Source organism: Acipenser ruthenus, chromosome 7 (assembly GCF_902713425.1).
Source record: "Acipenser ruthenus chromosome 7, fAciRut3.2 maternal haplotype, whole genome shotgun sequence".
NCBI lineage: Eukaryota > Metazoa > Chordata > Actinopteri > Acipenseriformes > Acipenseridae > Acipenser > Acipenser ruthenus.
In genome coordinates this window covers 60,376,833-60,393,672 of record NC_081195.1, presented here as the reverse complement: position 1 = coordinate 60,393,672, position 16,840 = coordinate 60,376,833, and the positions used below count along the sequence as shown (strand labels likewise).

At 35.3% G+C, this 16,840-nt stretch overlaps 1 protein-coding gene across 25 annotated transcripts in view; it reads right to left on the bottom strand.

The window, feature by feature from the left end:
- LOC117415093 (neuronal cell adhesion molecule-like) overlaps positions 1–11,144 on the bottom strand; it is an 88,609-nt gene extending 77,465 nt beyond the window's left edge. For 10 of the 25 annotated variants that reach the window (XM_059027474.1, XM_059027477.1, XM_059027479.1 and 7 more), the window contains exon 1: positions 10,961–11,143. The gene's annotated coding sequence lies outside the window, so the exon portion shown is untranslated. Of the gene's footprint in view, positions 1–10,960 lie in introns of all 25 variants that reach the window. The other 15 variants (XM_059027466.1, XM_059027463.1, XM_059027467.1 and 12 more) reach the window with 2 other exon arrangements.
- Positions 11,145–16,840: the final 5,696 nt, after the last annotated feature.

Genomic DNA, 16,840 nt, shown 5'->3' with positions numbered 1-16,840 from the left:
TATTTAGTGTACAACTTAGCACCAATAAATAAGTTAATATAATAACTTAAAATAATAAATGTATGTTAAATTTGTATCACATATATGTATATATAGATAATAGAAAATATATATTGTGAAAGAATCGCACCTCTCTGCGGTTCGTTGCCCCTTTAAAACACTGATTTCACTTACTTTATTTAGTGTACAACTTAGCACCAATAAATAAGTTAATATAATAACTTAAAATAATAAATGTATGTTAAATTTGTATCACATATATGTATATATAGATAATAGAAAATATATATTGTGAAAGAATCGCACCTCTCTGCGGTTCGTTGCCCCTTTAAAACACTGACCCAACACACACAAATGGATTTTTAAAAGCACGGATGCGCTATTTTTGTTTTTAATAGACAACACAAAAACAAAAATAAACAAAACAAACACCTAGCTCTTTTTGAGCACTAACTAAACAAAACAGGAAACTAAACTAAAAGACAGGACAGCTAAGCTGTTTACCTGTAACAAAATAACTAAAACAGCGCACAAACGCAAAAAGGCTTCACACTACCTTTTTCCTTTGTTTTACGGCTGTACACACACCAGCAGCCCTGAGCAGACTGACTGCTCTCCTTATAAACCCTGCACCTGGCTCTAATTTACAATCATAGCCAGGTGCAGGTGATAATTAACAATAAAACAATTAACAAAACAAACCGAAAATTGTGCCTACGCACATGTTTTTCTGCAGGGAGGAAAATGAAAAATGCTATTAACAGGTATCTGACAAGTGTTAAAAAGAAATGTACGAAAATGTAAAGCTGCCCCAAAGTCATGATTGTAATTTAACCGTGTGAATTCCCCCTCAGGCATAATGAAACTGGAATACAAAAAGTCACAAATTTCCTAAGGGGATAAGGTTACCACAGAACAAAAAAGTTTGCATCTCTGATTTCTACAAGAAGGAGTGGCACGCTTAGTGCTTTTTAGGAGCCTTGCATACATGACAACAGGCTGCAACATCAGGTCTATCCTTTTTCACTGAGATCCCCTTTTGAGTTTTGAGCCTATTATGCAAAGCCACTCATGTGATCTGGCAGCAAAAAACACAATGCTGCGAATGCTATCTAACAAAAAACATCAAAAACGTCTAAATAATATCCTGCTCACGTTAATAATATTGATTGTTTGATTGTAATAAACAGGCATTTAAATAAACAAATTAAAAAATAGAGATTAGGACATACTGAAATACGTCATTGTGATTTGATGTCTTTTGTATCCTTCTCTCTTTTTAGAGGAGTCCAATCTCTCCCCCATCCCCCCACATCCACTGAAGCACATTTTATTTGGCTTGCCTGCATCTCCTGAAGGGACAGTCAATGCTTGCCAGTTTGATAATTTGCAGGGAGGTTTCCAATACCATTCCTTATAAACAACATACCATGCTGTTTGCAGAAAAATATTATTGGTGATGATTTTTATCCTCCTCACCTCCTGGATAATAATAACCAATCTCCCCAAGAGTCCCACCTGCCTGGTTTGATCCAGCAGTAAGTATATCAATATCATTGGCTAAATGGCCTGGATCTGGATTTAATGTTGTTCAAAAACAAGTATTTGACTGCACTGCATAGTTTTTGTTTAATAAAACAAAATCGAACTATTAAAAAGAAACATATACAATTATTACAATATTATTTAGAAAATAGTGTGGCAACAAAAGTTGTTGGTGGGTGTTTGGATTTGTGGGTGTACTTCTGTGTGACTAAATAAAGCCGAAACAATGTTTGGACGTCTGAAACAAATATTTACAAAACACAAATCTAATAGAATAAAATGTACCAGAGAAAACGGCCACCCATTAATCAAACTGGCACCAGGATATAAAAGCTCCACGGAAGCTGGCAATCTATAGAAAAATCATGTCAGACAATTTAATCTGGAATTCATACTTGGTAAATAATCACTTGACCTCAGAAAAGCAAGTTCAATGCCTCTGAAGATTCAACAGTGCATGTGCTATTCACAATAGTTTATATCCATCATGTTTATTCAATGCAAAAAGAGGGGGAGGGGGAGGGGATGAAACACAGCTGTGTTCTAACAAATTTGCAGTTCTGCCTCCTGCTGGTATATACAGTAACTAGGCTTTAATGTGAGTTTAATATTCAAGCAGACTCTAATCACAAGTGTTTCTACATCTATATGTAGCAGAAAGTATAAAGATGACTATAAATATTAAATAAATCTACTTTTTCTATTGAAAATGAGTACGTCGCTTAGGGAGCTTGCATATCTAAGACCGGTGTTGAATCTGAAACAGTCTAATCATTGAGAAATAGTAAAATGGTGTATCCTTCCAGAAAAACATACTCAACTTCCTGTGACGGCCCTTCACTTCAGTAAAGGTATTAGGGCAGGTACTTATCATATTTTTGTTCTTGAAATGGTGCCTGTATTTAATTTAATCAGGACTCTGTTCATAAACTTGATAATCATCCATTTTTTATACAAGACATCCAACAGAATGTATTTTATACAGGGTCACCAGACTGGGACCAGCCAGCCCCATAAAGACATCTATTAGTTTGGTTTCACACAGGAACCTTTTTATCTCTATCCAGCCAGAAATCATGCATGGTGATTTTGGTTTAAACTTGCCTTTTAAAGGAATACATTTTATGCAGCAATCCTTTCATAAAACAGTCACTTTCTATTGTTTTAGTTCAACTTGTCGCTAACATGATAAAATTGAACACAGGGCAGTGTTGCCGAATGAATCAGTCATGTTCTGTTACATTAAATGGCAAATTATGAGATTCAATCGTAATGGTTTCAATTCCCCATTTCTACTGCCTGAGGTTATTTTTATACAGTATGTAGACATGATGTACAGTATATTCAAAAAAGGATCATTAAAACAATTATATGAAGATCACGCTGTTTTAAAATGTTTTAGTAGTACAGCCTGGATTTAATCTGCTATGTATTTTAGTTTTCAAGCAGAAATTATCGAGGATTTGGATTTCAGATATTTTAGGACATCCTTATGTCACTGCAACATACATACAGTATACAGTATTTTCTGACTACAGTGCAGTATAGAAATGACTTTAACTCAATGTAACCTTTGCACTTTTGATATGCATGAGCTTTAGCGTGCGACATCCGCTGGCAAAACCTTTCAGTAGTAATCTGTAACAAACCAGTGTCTACTCAGATAACGCCCTCTAGCGGTTGACAAAACTGCACATCACATTGACTTCAGTTTTACCGTGGCGAGTACCGCACCATATTTTGAAATTTTTAGTTCGTTTTGGCTCCCACTGTAGTAACTAAATGTATGTTGCTCAGTGAAGTGAACATAAAGATATAGTGCACCATGATGTGGATGAAGTTATTGCATGTCTATCAGTGGAAAGAGATACCATTTGAATAGAAACTGGTAAAAGGACTATGGGGAAAGAATTTTTTTTAAAGCTGCTTTCTGACCTGTTTTATGGTGCTTTTCTATCACACTACCATAGGAAGGCATTCACCAAATAAACCACTGCAGTAACAAAAGTGTGTGCAGCCCTCATGGAAAGATGAAAGTTTGATTGAATGTGCAACATGGAAGTGATATTTTCCGATTTTTTGATTGAATTACTGTAATTGGGTCAAAAATTAGAAAATGCACACGCTCCCACACATAGATCTGGTGTTAACACAGTTACATGTGGGCAGTTCAAAGCTGATGAATGCAAAGGATTGAAGCAGACATGTATTATTGAGTACTCAATATGATATTTATATTTTGGACATATTTTGGGCAGCAGTGTGGAGTAGTGGTTAGGGCTAGTGGTTAGGGCTCTGGACTCTTGACCGGAGGGTTGTGGGTTCAATCCCCAGTGGGGGACACTGTTGTTGTACCCTTGAGCAAGGTACTTTACCTAGATTGCTCCAGTAAAAACCCAACTGTATAAATGGGTAATTGTATGTAAAATAATGTGATATCTGTATAATGTGAAATAATGTATAATGTGATATCTTGTAACAATTGTAAGTCGCCCTGGATAAGGGTGTCTGCTAAGAAATAAATAATAATAACATATTTCAAATTTAATTTCTTGTTTGTAAATCAATAAAATATTGTGTGGAAAAAAAGATTAATGAACTGCAGGTGTAAAGACATGTGCTGATTTTCAAAAATACTGTATATTTTTCAAAATATTCCCCAGTTGTAGGTTTTAGGTTTACGTGACACAATCCTATAGTCAACTAATGTTTTTTTTTTCCTACAACTTTTACACAATAAAATACATGAATGTTAAAGAAAGAATCTTGTTTTTCTTTCTTCTAAAATGGCCTTATATTCTATCCCTGCAAATATGTATGGTGTTTGGTTGGCACCTACTGGAGTCTGCTCTAAATCAACCTGCTGTCATGTTGTTATAAATATATGGTCATTGAAAGTGATTGCTGCACTGTAATCTGTCAATTTCCTAGATTTGATATAAACTAAAAACAACTGGCTTCTGGTGGATTCCACGCAGCATAGACAACCAATAAACAGGAATGAGTTTTAATGAGGTTATCAGTAGCAGGCCTAAGAGCTGACAAATGAAGTTGCATAAGGAAACGTAGCTATTCATCCTCTTCATGTTCGACTAGCTGAATTGCAAAGGCCAGCTGCAGAATGGTTTATCTAATGACAATAGTATTCATTCATGACGCGCTCAAGCTCCATGTAAACTGCAGAATGGTTGTTTCTTTCGGGTCAGACGTGTAGGAGATCTCATAAATGCCACTGTGTTTCACTTTTTTTATATTCCTGCTCTTGTGAAATCAGGATTCGGTAAAATCAAAAAGATACTTCAGGATCTACAGTACAATCCTCTCAATTTTCATCTCACCCTCAATGCGAGTATTAAAGTGCATTTGCCCTATTTCCAATTGATTAGGCTTGCAAATTTCAAAACATTGAAGAACAAGTTTGCTAAAGATTATTTTGTATTAAATGAACGTGTTTCGTCCGATTTAAAGGGTACATAAGGACCTTTTTATATTATTGTGTTACATGTTCCCATGTGTTGCTACAACTTTTTACGTAAGGTGTGTGTATTGTTATAATTTTTTTTTTTTCTGTTTACATTTTGACCACCTCTGAGAATTACATTCCCCACATATGTACCTGAGATGGATAAACCAGTGAGCAGGAGGATGATGGGTAATGTAGTTCTGAGAGGTCCATGGGAAGCCATCTTGAGGCAGTGAATGCAATATAAAAGTTAAAAAATGTGGTCAAAATGTAAAAAAAATTAAATAAAATAAAATAAAATAAAAAACCGATTAAAGAAACTGAAAGCACAGCAATTTTTAAAATATAGCATGATTGCTTCTGCAATTTAAGAATTGGTCACAGCTGACAAAATGAATTATGATCTGAGAACACAACATTTAATACTGATTGTTTTAACATTAGCTCTGATTGGATGATTCAAAACATTTCTTATCATGCGAGATTAGAATTTTCCTTTGATTGGTTATGGTAGGAGAGGAGAATGGGTTTTGCACACTAATGTTATGATCCTAATGAGTTTTTGACCTCAATCTTCAGTAATCATGCTGCAGCCCAGACATAGATTATGCTGGTATAGATCATGCTTTTTCACAACAACATGATACAAGACCACTGGGCTACCATTGTATTACATAGTATAACATTCACATTCAAGTTGATGCAACTAGACTGTTATTGAAGTACCGTATATGACTATGGTATAATGATTGAAATCAATAAGTCAAAATGAGGAAAAAGTCTTGGGTTTGAGGCACTGAAAATTCCATTACTAAAAACAGCAGCCTAAAGTCACAGCTAAAAGGCTAAATGGAGAAGAGAAGGGTGTGGGTGTTATTATTCTCTGTTAAGTGACTGATAGAGCCATTACTTAGATTGTCTATCATTGACCTTCCAACCAGAATAAATAAGTCTAAGACACCTGGGTAAGACTGGAAAAATATATCCAGAAAAAAACACTATGCAACTGACATTCATCGTAATGAAATGTGTTGAGTGAAGAGCAATGTTAAAAAATTCATATTTATATGTATTTTTATTGAATATACTTTTAGGTTGCTTCATTTAATGTGTATATGTGATTTAAAATCAGTTCAGGTGTTAATATTATTCTTCAAATGTAACACTATTTAATTAAAAAAAAAACATAAATCAGGATATAGTATTCACGTTTTGGTGGTCACAATGTTGCCACAGTTTGATACCCAGTAATACATGGATACGTCCACAGGTGTGCAGTACAAAAAGCCTCATTAAGGATTACTTTTCTTCTTAATTAGCTAGATGTGATTTCCCTTCTGCAATAATTGTTTTTTTTGTATGAACAACAGAAAGTGGACCTGTGCCAAATAAACTACAGCACTGGTAATACTGTAAAAATCCCAAACTCAAAGGATTAAAAGGTAGGCTAGAGTCCTTTGTAAGAATACAGATTCAGTAAAGAAAAGAGATAAAAGTTATATAACAATTCTTATCCGTCTGTTATAAGAAATAACAAGCCACAAAGCTTTCTCCAGCAGAAAGCTTTCAGATTATTTTGGTCCCTACAGTCTGCAGTTCTATCTTTCAAAACCACGGAACTGGAAACATGAAACTTGCAGTAGAGTTTTGAGTCATACTCAATAAGTAAATGAGATACAGACAGCATTTGGGTAAAGATTGCCTTCTGAGAAATACCTCAATGAAGTCAATATTTTATTGAACACAACTTTAAAAAGGGCACAGTCTGCTTGACATACTCTTTTAATGTAATAAGTCACACAGTTCAAATCCACATAATATACAGTACTATATAAACAGAGGGTAATTATGTTTTGAAATCAATAAAAAAACAATAGAAATGTATTTAGTGCTTTGAAACCAGAGTAAATTTGTATGAGTATTTGCAAAGCAATTAAGCAATACAAGTGACCCAGCATCCTTGCCAACTGAAAGGGCCTCTTCTTAAGTCTATGCAAATGCCTCAAGTGTTATGCAGTGTCTAATCTAGCCAATGCTTCCAAGAGAACTCACCAGACAACAGGCTTCTCAGTGTGGACTATTACGCAGAGCTGAATGCACAACTGCTACTATATGATTGCACAGCTCCTTCTGCTACAGTGCTGCACCACTAGCATATGTTGCCCAGAAGTTCTATAGATACTAGGATCGCAGTGTGCATGAGAACATACTGGGAAAGCACCAGAACTAACTTGTAATTCAAATTGTGACATAATGCCTGAATTCTTTTGTAACGTCCCTCAACTCTGACCCAGCAGTACCCCCTACTTGACTAGAAAGGGCAAGGACAACAGCCCAGCAAGTGGGACAGAGAAAACAGGCTTCCTTTGTTCCCTGTTTTTCTTTCAACATTCTATTGAGGTACATGATTCTAGAGCTTAGACAGTCTTCAATGGAAGACAGTATAGCAATGCAACTAGCATGCAACTATGGCTGGTGACTAACAAGTAGGAGTAAAATGTAATGTTGACATTTGTTTACACTTTTTCTTGAAAAATGCATACAGACCCACACATCTGGTCACTGTAGTATTATTTTCTTCTAGAATGTGTGGGGCTTTCATCTCACAGATTAAAAGCATCAACATTGACACAAATTAGTGCATGTTCCTTAATTTCTCAACGACTTTAGCAGGTCAATAAGACCATCATTCAGTTTACCCCTATACTGGTTCTGTAGGTTTTAAATGGCTACACTCATACCGATAGTATTATGAATAAATTATATCCACAAAGAGGAAATTGACCAAAAAAAAAAAAGTATACTACTGATGAATCAATATATTGTGAATGGTAGGTTAGGTAGGATAACAGCTGTGAGATAAACAATGCACAGTAGCTCCGGTAGATATTGTAGATTGATGCACTGTTGTGTTGCAAATTTCTCACACTGTGGTTGGTGATTTGGGTGCCTCGACACAGAAACAAGTCAAAGCAAATATTGATCTGTCCCTTAATACAAACCAGTGGCAGTTGTTCCTTCTAAACCTTGTTCACGTTGAAACACTTGGGTCTTTCCTCTCCTGCCTTACCATCAGAATGTTGTTCAGAACTTCCCAGTTCAACCTGCTTGATGCCTCCTACAGTAAAGACAATGTTCCTGTCCAGTGTTGTTGACATATCTGGCAACCATAGCAATGTATTATGTAGTGACTCAAAAAGGTATTAATCCACTGTTGGTTTGTTGGTCCTTGGGGAGGAGACAGTTGTTCATATTTTGCCTCGCTCAGACTGATTGCTGTCTTACTAAACATCTTGGTATCCCTGAAAATGTAAGCGTCCCCTCTTCAAATACTTTATGATTTTAATTAGCAAGTGCATGCAAATGTTATCGATTTACTACCAATGCAGAATGACTGGGTGGGATATATTTGTTCTTCACTTTTACCCTAAAAAGATGCCTGCAATGGCAGCTGCAACAAATAGATATAATACAATGAGTACTACCAGTATAAAAGTCCACACTTTTATAAAACATTTTGAGAACTTAATACCTCTCCATCTTGTTATCTGTCTATGAATGTATATCTGTTGTATGTAGCTATCTACTGCATATTCATGAAGAGACATCATGTAAAATTCTGCTTAACTACGCATACTAGATAATAAAAAAATACAGTACGCACGCATTGATAAAATTGTTTGCATGCTTAACAGCCTACATTGGAAAAATAAGTGAAATTCATTACCGTCTTGCACAGAGCACTGCCTCCTACAGTTTGTTCCCATGGATTTGTTTCAGGTCTTTACACTATTTGTACTTACATTTCATTCCAAATATAAATACAATGGCTTTTTAATCTATACCCAAGCAGTATTCTGCAAGATTTTAAACCACTTTCTGTAAATCCCTGATTGGCAAACAAGTTGAATAACCTATGCAGTCAACCAATCTCTGGATAACTGCAATGAAGAATACAACGTGTAGTTCCATATGGCTTTGAGATATGTCAGAAAGAAGGTATTATTCATAAGTGCAATACAAACAGACAGACAGAGGGCACTTTAACCGATCAATAAACCACTCTTCCTACCTGTTGTAGTATATTTCCATGACTTTCATTATTTGCAAAGTGTATAGTAATGTTATTGACACCACTTGTTGAGCAGTACGTTTCAAACCGCTTCAGGATGTGTGTGTGTGTGTGTGTGTGTGTGTGTGTATGAGACGCCCGTTGCCCATTGTCAATTGTCACTTTCCTCCAAAAGGTTTAACTATTGAACAACAAGGTATATGAGGACTTATGCAGTGAGGTTTGGGCTACTGTTCTTTAACAATTGGTGTATTTGAAAACTTAAAATGCCCCCAAATTTTAAGTTTGTAGGTTGATATGTATAGTTTTGAATTAGTGATTCGACCCTAGCCGGAGTCAATGTGAGACCTCACGCACCATGGGTGACGTGTGTATGTGTTTGGAAAGGGGTAAATGTTTGCTCTGCATAAATCTACAGACATTTGTTTGAAAACCTATAAAAGGGCTAGTGGAGCCTGAAACCACATTACAAACAGCACCTAGGAGATACTTGATTTTTTTTAAATAATAAATAACCTTCATTAAAATATATATATATATATATATATATATATATATATATATATATATATATATATATATTATAATGATAAATGTCCCATATGTACATACAATTATATATCAAATTATTTAGATTGAGTCTTAAATATCACTATAACTGTACTGCAATCAATGTACATATTTCTCAACTGTACGAATTCCGTGCATTTTCCCAAAAATCTAATAACGATTAAAAAAAAAATCAGTTTTCATAAAGCATAGTCATAATCAGTTATCAGTTTCAGACTACATTACAAAGCAACATTATTGTGTCCGTGTACAGTGAGCGTTGTACTGTACTGTAAAGTAGCCTATATGCAGCTTAGTACTACTATGCCATTAGAAACCAATCGTATATTTCTATTAATGGAACTAAACTACGAGACCTTGAAAAGGCTAGACAACACAAATTGCATAACAGTTAACAATTAACTACAGTATGTACTGGTATCGATACCCAACAGAAATGAATGAGATCTGATTACAATAACATCAAGCCGACAAAATGATCCCGCACAAGTGTTTGTAAAATAAATAAATAAATAAATAAATCTAAAGAAACTGCGCCTCGCACTGACACTGAAGAGCCGGGAAAAAAAAAATAAAAATTATCACAATAAGAAATAAATACCTACAAATGGCAGCTGCAGTCATAAAATGAAATTATTACTTTGAATACATTATTATTTGTTTCACAACGGGAATATGTAAACAAACATATTCATTATTTTAATACAATTATATTAATAATTATAATAACTACCGTTACGTGTGTACTGTACAGTATGGACTAAATATGCACCTGCAATTACAAATACCACCTGTATGTCTCGCACTGAAAAATAAATTAAGGTATTAAATCACCCAAAAATAAAATAAACAGTAATTTTAATAAATGGTTATTTTTTTTTGCAAAGTACTGTTCGTGTAGGCGAATGTGTAATGATCCATGCATATTTCAATGCTTAAGCATTCTCACCCTTTAAATAATTAATATTAGCCGCATAATGTGCCATCTACAGTAATTAATTAAAGGTGTAATCATCACATAACGCATTATTTGAAATTTCATCATGACCATTTTACACTATACCTGCAAAACATATTTGTTTTTCTTGGGGCCTATGCATTTCACACCTATACATACATTTTCTAGACATCCTCGGTTGCTATGGGAAATAGCTCGAGTGAAAACCAACCTCCGTCTCATGTTGTCAACTACTGCAGCTAATGCGTCTTTTTTTATCAAATGTTCAGTGAAACTGTATCTAATGTTGTTTTTTAGAAGAAAATCCTTATCCATTGGAATATTCTGAAAGAAAAAAAGGTGCATTGCTCACCGGTGTAACTGCAAAGCGACGGGTGCCTGTATCTTTTCTGTGCATTGACTGGGATGTTCTGGTTTTTTGCTGTTTGTCAGTGAGAGATCCTTGTAGCGCTCTGTTTCACACCAACAGACTGGTCCTCTTCCACCAGCTCCAGCTCCCTGTAAATCGACGGGAAAGTCATCCTGCGCACGCTCTGTGCATCTGGGACTGCAGCGACACCAGTGGAAGCTGGGCGAGCGTCTCGGTATAATAAATACAGAATGCGGTGCGCCACTTCATTCTTGTGTTCATCTGGGTAACAGCTGGTTGCCTTTGTTATATATTGTAAAAGAACAGCTTGCAAATTGTGCAAATCACTTGTATTTTAGTGTATCATAAAAAAAAATAAAAATAATAATAATAATAATAATAATAATAATAATAATAATAATAATAATAATAATAATAATAAATAAACAAGTTAGAAGGTATATGCCACAAATTTCCATCAAACTATAATTAAGGTGCACATTATTATAGAGACCAACTGAGCTAATATACAGAGAATGTTTCCTATTTGGATATAACTACAAAATGACTTCCCTAATGTCTTTTTGAAACTACTGGTCACATTATTACAATACTACTTTAAAGCCATTTTGCCTCTGGTGATATGATGGCATTCAATAAAATGATGGATAGTTTTCACGCAGCAAATACTGTTATGTGCCTCAGGTAAAATACAGAGAGTGTGAAACCATTACTGCTGAACAGGAAGAATTGCTCAAACTAGTGATATACCAATTATTTCTTCTAGGGTTAAAGTTTATTCTGCATGGCTGGTGTTGTAGTGGAACTGGTTTTTACTAAACTCTGCTGCAAGTTGAGACTTTGAACAAATATTATCTTGCTTCTAACAGGGCACCCACCAGGTATATAAAATAGACCAGCTGAAGAGCTATGTAGTCATCAAACAGTTGGCTTTATTTTAAATTTACCGTTAACAGATTTAATTAATTTTATTGGACCAGCTTAACCAGCACCAGTTTCCTGAACCAGCATGACCAGGTTTGCATGCCTTTACCTTCAAGTGCTTTCACCTTGTGAGTGAAATTGCCCCAATCCCTTTCCTATCATTAACCAAACAGCAGCTTCAGGTAATAACAGACATGCTTTGTATAAATGCTCTTTAAATAAAACATCCGCTCATGTGGTTTCATGCATTTCTGTTTGTGGTTTTTGTGCGCTTTGTTGTATTCAGTGCTTTTCTGAATTTAGACAGTTTGCTTGAAAAAAAGAAATGTGCTATAAATCATAGACATCACGTGCTGCTCCGAACCAAGATTACCCATTTAAAAATCTAGACTCGCCCCATGCAAATGCTCCTACATCAGGTTGAAATACATACATCAAAACTGACCATCCAGAAGGGATGTACAAAAGCTGCTCAATCACTGTATTAGACGCTGATGTGCAGTGAGTTCCCAGCAGATGTGAAGAATGGCTCTATAGAAAGATACAGACCCTTTTTCACTATCTTTAGTATGCTGGAATCTCATCTGGGAGTTTCAAAGCAGGACAGATGCCACTCAAGAGGATATTTATAGATGCCAGAGCTTTTACCCTTAGGAAACACTTGTGGGCACAAGGAGAAGAATGTTTTACCTTAAATATTGTAATCCCGAAATCATCAGAGCTACAGCAAAAACATGATTTATTAATTAATTGTATCTATGTGATGCACACCCTGAACATGTAATAGCTGTATTTAAATGTTAAAATACCAACCACAGCTGCAATGAACTGTGCTGTCTCTCAGTATAAGATTATTATCATTAATAATAATAATAATAATAATAATAATAATAATAATAATAATAATAATAACTGTAGTAAATAAACATCAGTTCAACTTCCATGATGAGGACCCAGAGAAAGACACACAGTTCTGTACCTGCATAATGTATTATGATGCAACATTATTAGAATCAAAGGAAGAGGCTGAATAGATATTATCTGGGGAAAAAAATGCAATATTACAGTCACATTACAGAGAAACAGAAGCTAGTTCAAAACATGATTATGGTAGATCAATGAGTCTATTAATTGGCATCACGCAAGCACATTATTATTACCAGTTGTTTTTTGCACTTGCTGAATGAGCCAAAATAATACAGTGATTTCTGCTATAAGGATAACTTAGTTTAGGCTTGATGTATTTAATTCAGTAGGAACTGATGTTAATGCTAGGAAATGGGGATGTTTACTGTTCTTGATTTAGGGTCAGTGTCTTTGTAACTTATATATTGACTGCCATTCAACAAGTACTTGCTATTCTTCAGCTGAGCTTCTTGCTTTCAGCCACCAGAGCCATCAAAACAGGTATGGGTCTCTGTGAGGTCTAAGTAAGTAGAGCGCTGGGTAACACAATGTGACTGTGTTTGAAATATTCATAATAAACGTAATAATTGACCTTGCTGCACCACACCCAAAAAATCAATAGGTGCCTAAAGCACCCAACTTTATCCACAAGCAATCAATAACATATGCATATACTGCTGCTTCCCACCAAGCTGCCCTGCCAATATGATACAACACTGGACTGAAAGTTTCTGTACCAGGCTCTCTACAGATCCAACCCCGCCAATACCAACATCAGCGTCAGTTTCATCAAGTGGACACATCTTGTAGGAACATCGGCGAGGCCACGAAAATTAATTCCTATGGGACCTCAGACATTGAAACTAAATGATGCTTTCATTGTTGAAAACCTCAACTTCTTCTGGTACCACAGACGATACTGTAAGTAAAGTTAGGCTTGGTCAGTTGTTAGATGGGAGGCCTCCAAAAACAGCCCCCCCCCCCGCCCGGACTAAAGGAGGTGGTGTTGGGAATTCCGTCTGCAGGAAGCATTGTCTCCTGAATCCAAATATTGGCTGCATGTATTTTACCTGAACAAGCTTATTTTAATTATGTATTCTTGTGTATACCAGTTATACTTACCAGGGATCACCCATTAGGTCATCTTAATTCAATCATTAATTTGTTTTAGGAAAGGTATCTGAGACAGCTAATCAAATTAGAGCAGATACTAATTACAGATAGGTAAAAAAGAATTCAAGATCCTCACCCAAATATCTGAGAGCACCAAGGACTGCACCTCAACATGCAACTTTGGAATTAGCTCAATATTGATGTCTTATTTGCAAAAATGATGTCATCAGTTTCCAGGCAGGGGTGCTTGCTCCACACAGACCGAGCTCCATCTCACACCAAAACTAGACAAAACCACATATAATTATACATTTGTCTCAAAAATAAGAGGAAGTTAGTCTTAAGCTATATTTGAACATGTTTCTGCAAATATTAAACGTCATCTTGTTCCATCTCCCTGAGATTAGGTGAATGCTCTTGGCATATTAACCCTATATTATTCCATTACAGGTGCATTCTTTTCTGACAAGAGGCTAAACCAAAGTCTACTTTGTTTCACATTCCAAAATGTGACAAAATGGCAGGAAAATTAATGCCAATGTGATTAGTAGTTGTCTGGCTCTCAGTGAGTGTGCTTTAAGATACTGTTCTTTGTGAATGCATTAATCATCTTATTTTCAGAAAATCTAGGAAATGATTATTCACATATTTATTTATTTTTTGTCATGTTGTGGGCTGTAAGGGCCAGGGCTAGGTTATTTAAGATTACCCATGTGTAGTAGATTACAATCATATTAGAGCAGATACTAATTACAGATACGTAAAAAAGAATTCAAGATCCTCACCCAAATATCTGAGAGCACCAAGGACTGCACTTCGACATGCAACTTTGGAATTAGCTCAATATTGATGTCACATTTTCAAAAATGATGTCATCAGTTTCCAGGCAGGGGTGCTTGCTCCACACAGAACGAGCTCCATCTCACACCGAAACTAGACAAAACCACATATAATTATACATTTGTCTCAAAAATAAGAGGAAGTTAGTCTTAAGCTATATTTGAACATGTTTCTGCAAATATTAAACGTCAGCTTGTTCCATCTCCCTGAGATTAGGTGAATGCTCAAGGCATATTAACCCTATATTATTCCATTACAGGTGCATTCTTTTCTGACAAGAAGCTAAACCAAAGTCTACTTTGTTTCACATTCCAAAATGTGACAAAATGGCAGGAAAATTAATGCCAATGTGATTAGTAGTTGTCTGGCTCTCAGTGAGTGTGCTTTAAGATACTGTTCTTTGTGAATGCATACTTATTTTCAGAAAATCTAGGAAATGATTATTCACGTATTTATTTATTTTTTGTCATGTTGTAGGCTGTAAGGGCCAGGGCTAGGTTATTTAAGATTACCCATGTGTAGTAGATGACATTCTGCATAACGTATTAATTATGTATTTGATTATAAATTTCTTTACTTCTATGTTAAAGTTTTATTTTCATATTTTGATACAGCTTAAAGCACATGTAACTAGCTAAGCAAGACATTTGCAGTCTCTCGTATGTTGGCGTCTGGGCAGAGCGCCAAAGTTAGCAGGTGTCTAATCAAGATGTGTGGAGGAGTGGAGACACAGTGTGGAAACAGACCAGTACAAACAAAGGACTAGTTTGAAAGTTTCTAAAAGATTAGGTTAAGATAGTCTGTAAAATGCTTAAATGTGACGCACTATAGAATGTGATAGATTTGGGCTTCCCCCTTACCAGGAGGTGTGTTGAAGGTGTGTGATAGCAGGGTGGATCCATACTGATTGGAAGAGAGTATAAGAAATGGGGTGGAAATGCTAATATATTCATAGTATGTAATGAAATGTTTTTGTTTGAATCGTCAGTCAATTCTTTGATTTGACTCCACGGACGTCTGTGTTATGATACAAACGTATACATTAGGGCATGCTGTGACCTGCACGTCTTTGCTTGCTTGTATCTAATGTCTATACGATTGTATTAACATTATTTTCTTTTATACATATAAAGTATTTTTGATAAAAAAAATCATTTGTCAGATTTATTTCCCTACACATGTCTACCACCATAGCTCACCAGAATATTCTAATACTTTTTCCAACTGTATTTTTGTTAGAACCAATTCAAATCTAATGATGCAGGAGATTAACATGAAATGCACTTGCAGCATGATGAAGCGTAAATACTACTATATAAAGAGAAAAATATTCATACTAAACAAGACACTTTTTTTTTACGACTTGACTAGTATGAATTAAACTAACTACCCTTTAACTTCACATGAAATGTGAGAATACATTTACTACAAATAGATTAATTGTGTGCTCCTTTAGGCAAGAAAAAAAAACGATTGTGCTTTGGATATATTATAACTGGCTTCGGTTTCACCTCCTTGCAAACTATCACTAGCTTGTGCTTTTGAAAATCACTCTTAACGCTAGTTACTCCAGTCTAACACTCTTCGTGCTTCCAAGTTAGAATAAAGGATGGGAAAAAAAACTACTATTGACATTTAGTAGACAGAACTTTCTGGGAAATCTAGGGTTTTGCTACAGCCTTTCAACTTATGTTTCTGGACAGCTCTAAACATTCCAACATAAAGATCATGGCAATATTTTAATATATGTAGAGAGACAGGCAGTCAAAAAGTGAAAACATTCTTGTTCTACTTGATAAAGGCTAAACATATTTTTGGAACATATCCTCTAATACGGTTATTGTTAAAATAATCATGTTTGGTTAATACGTTTTATTCCATGAACTCCATAAGCTGGGCAATAGAACACAAAACACACCACAAAACTAATAAAATTGAACTTTAGCTTCTCCCAAAATTGAATTTCAGATTTTCTGCTGAACAACACTAGAAGAGTAGCATTGTCCTTTTTAAATGACAAATTCAGTTTCATGACATCAAAATACAGTACTGATGCTTTCTAGACATAAATAGAAAATT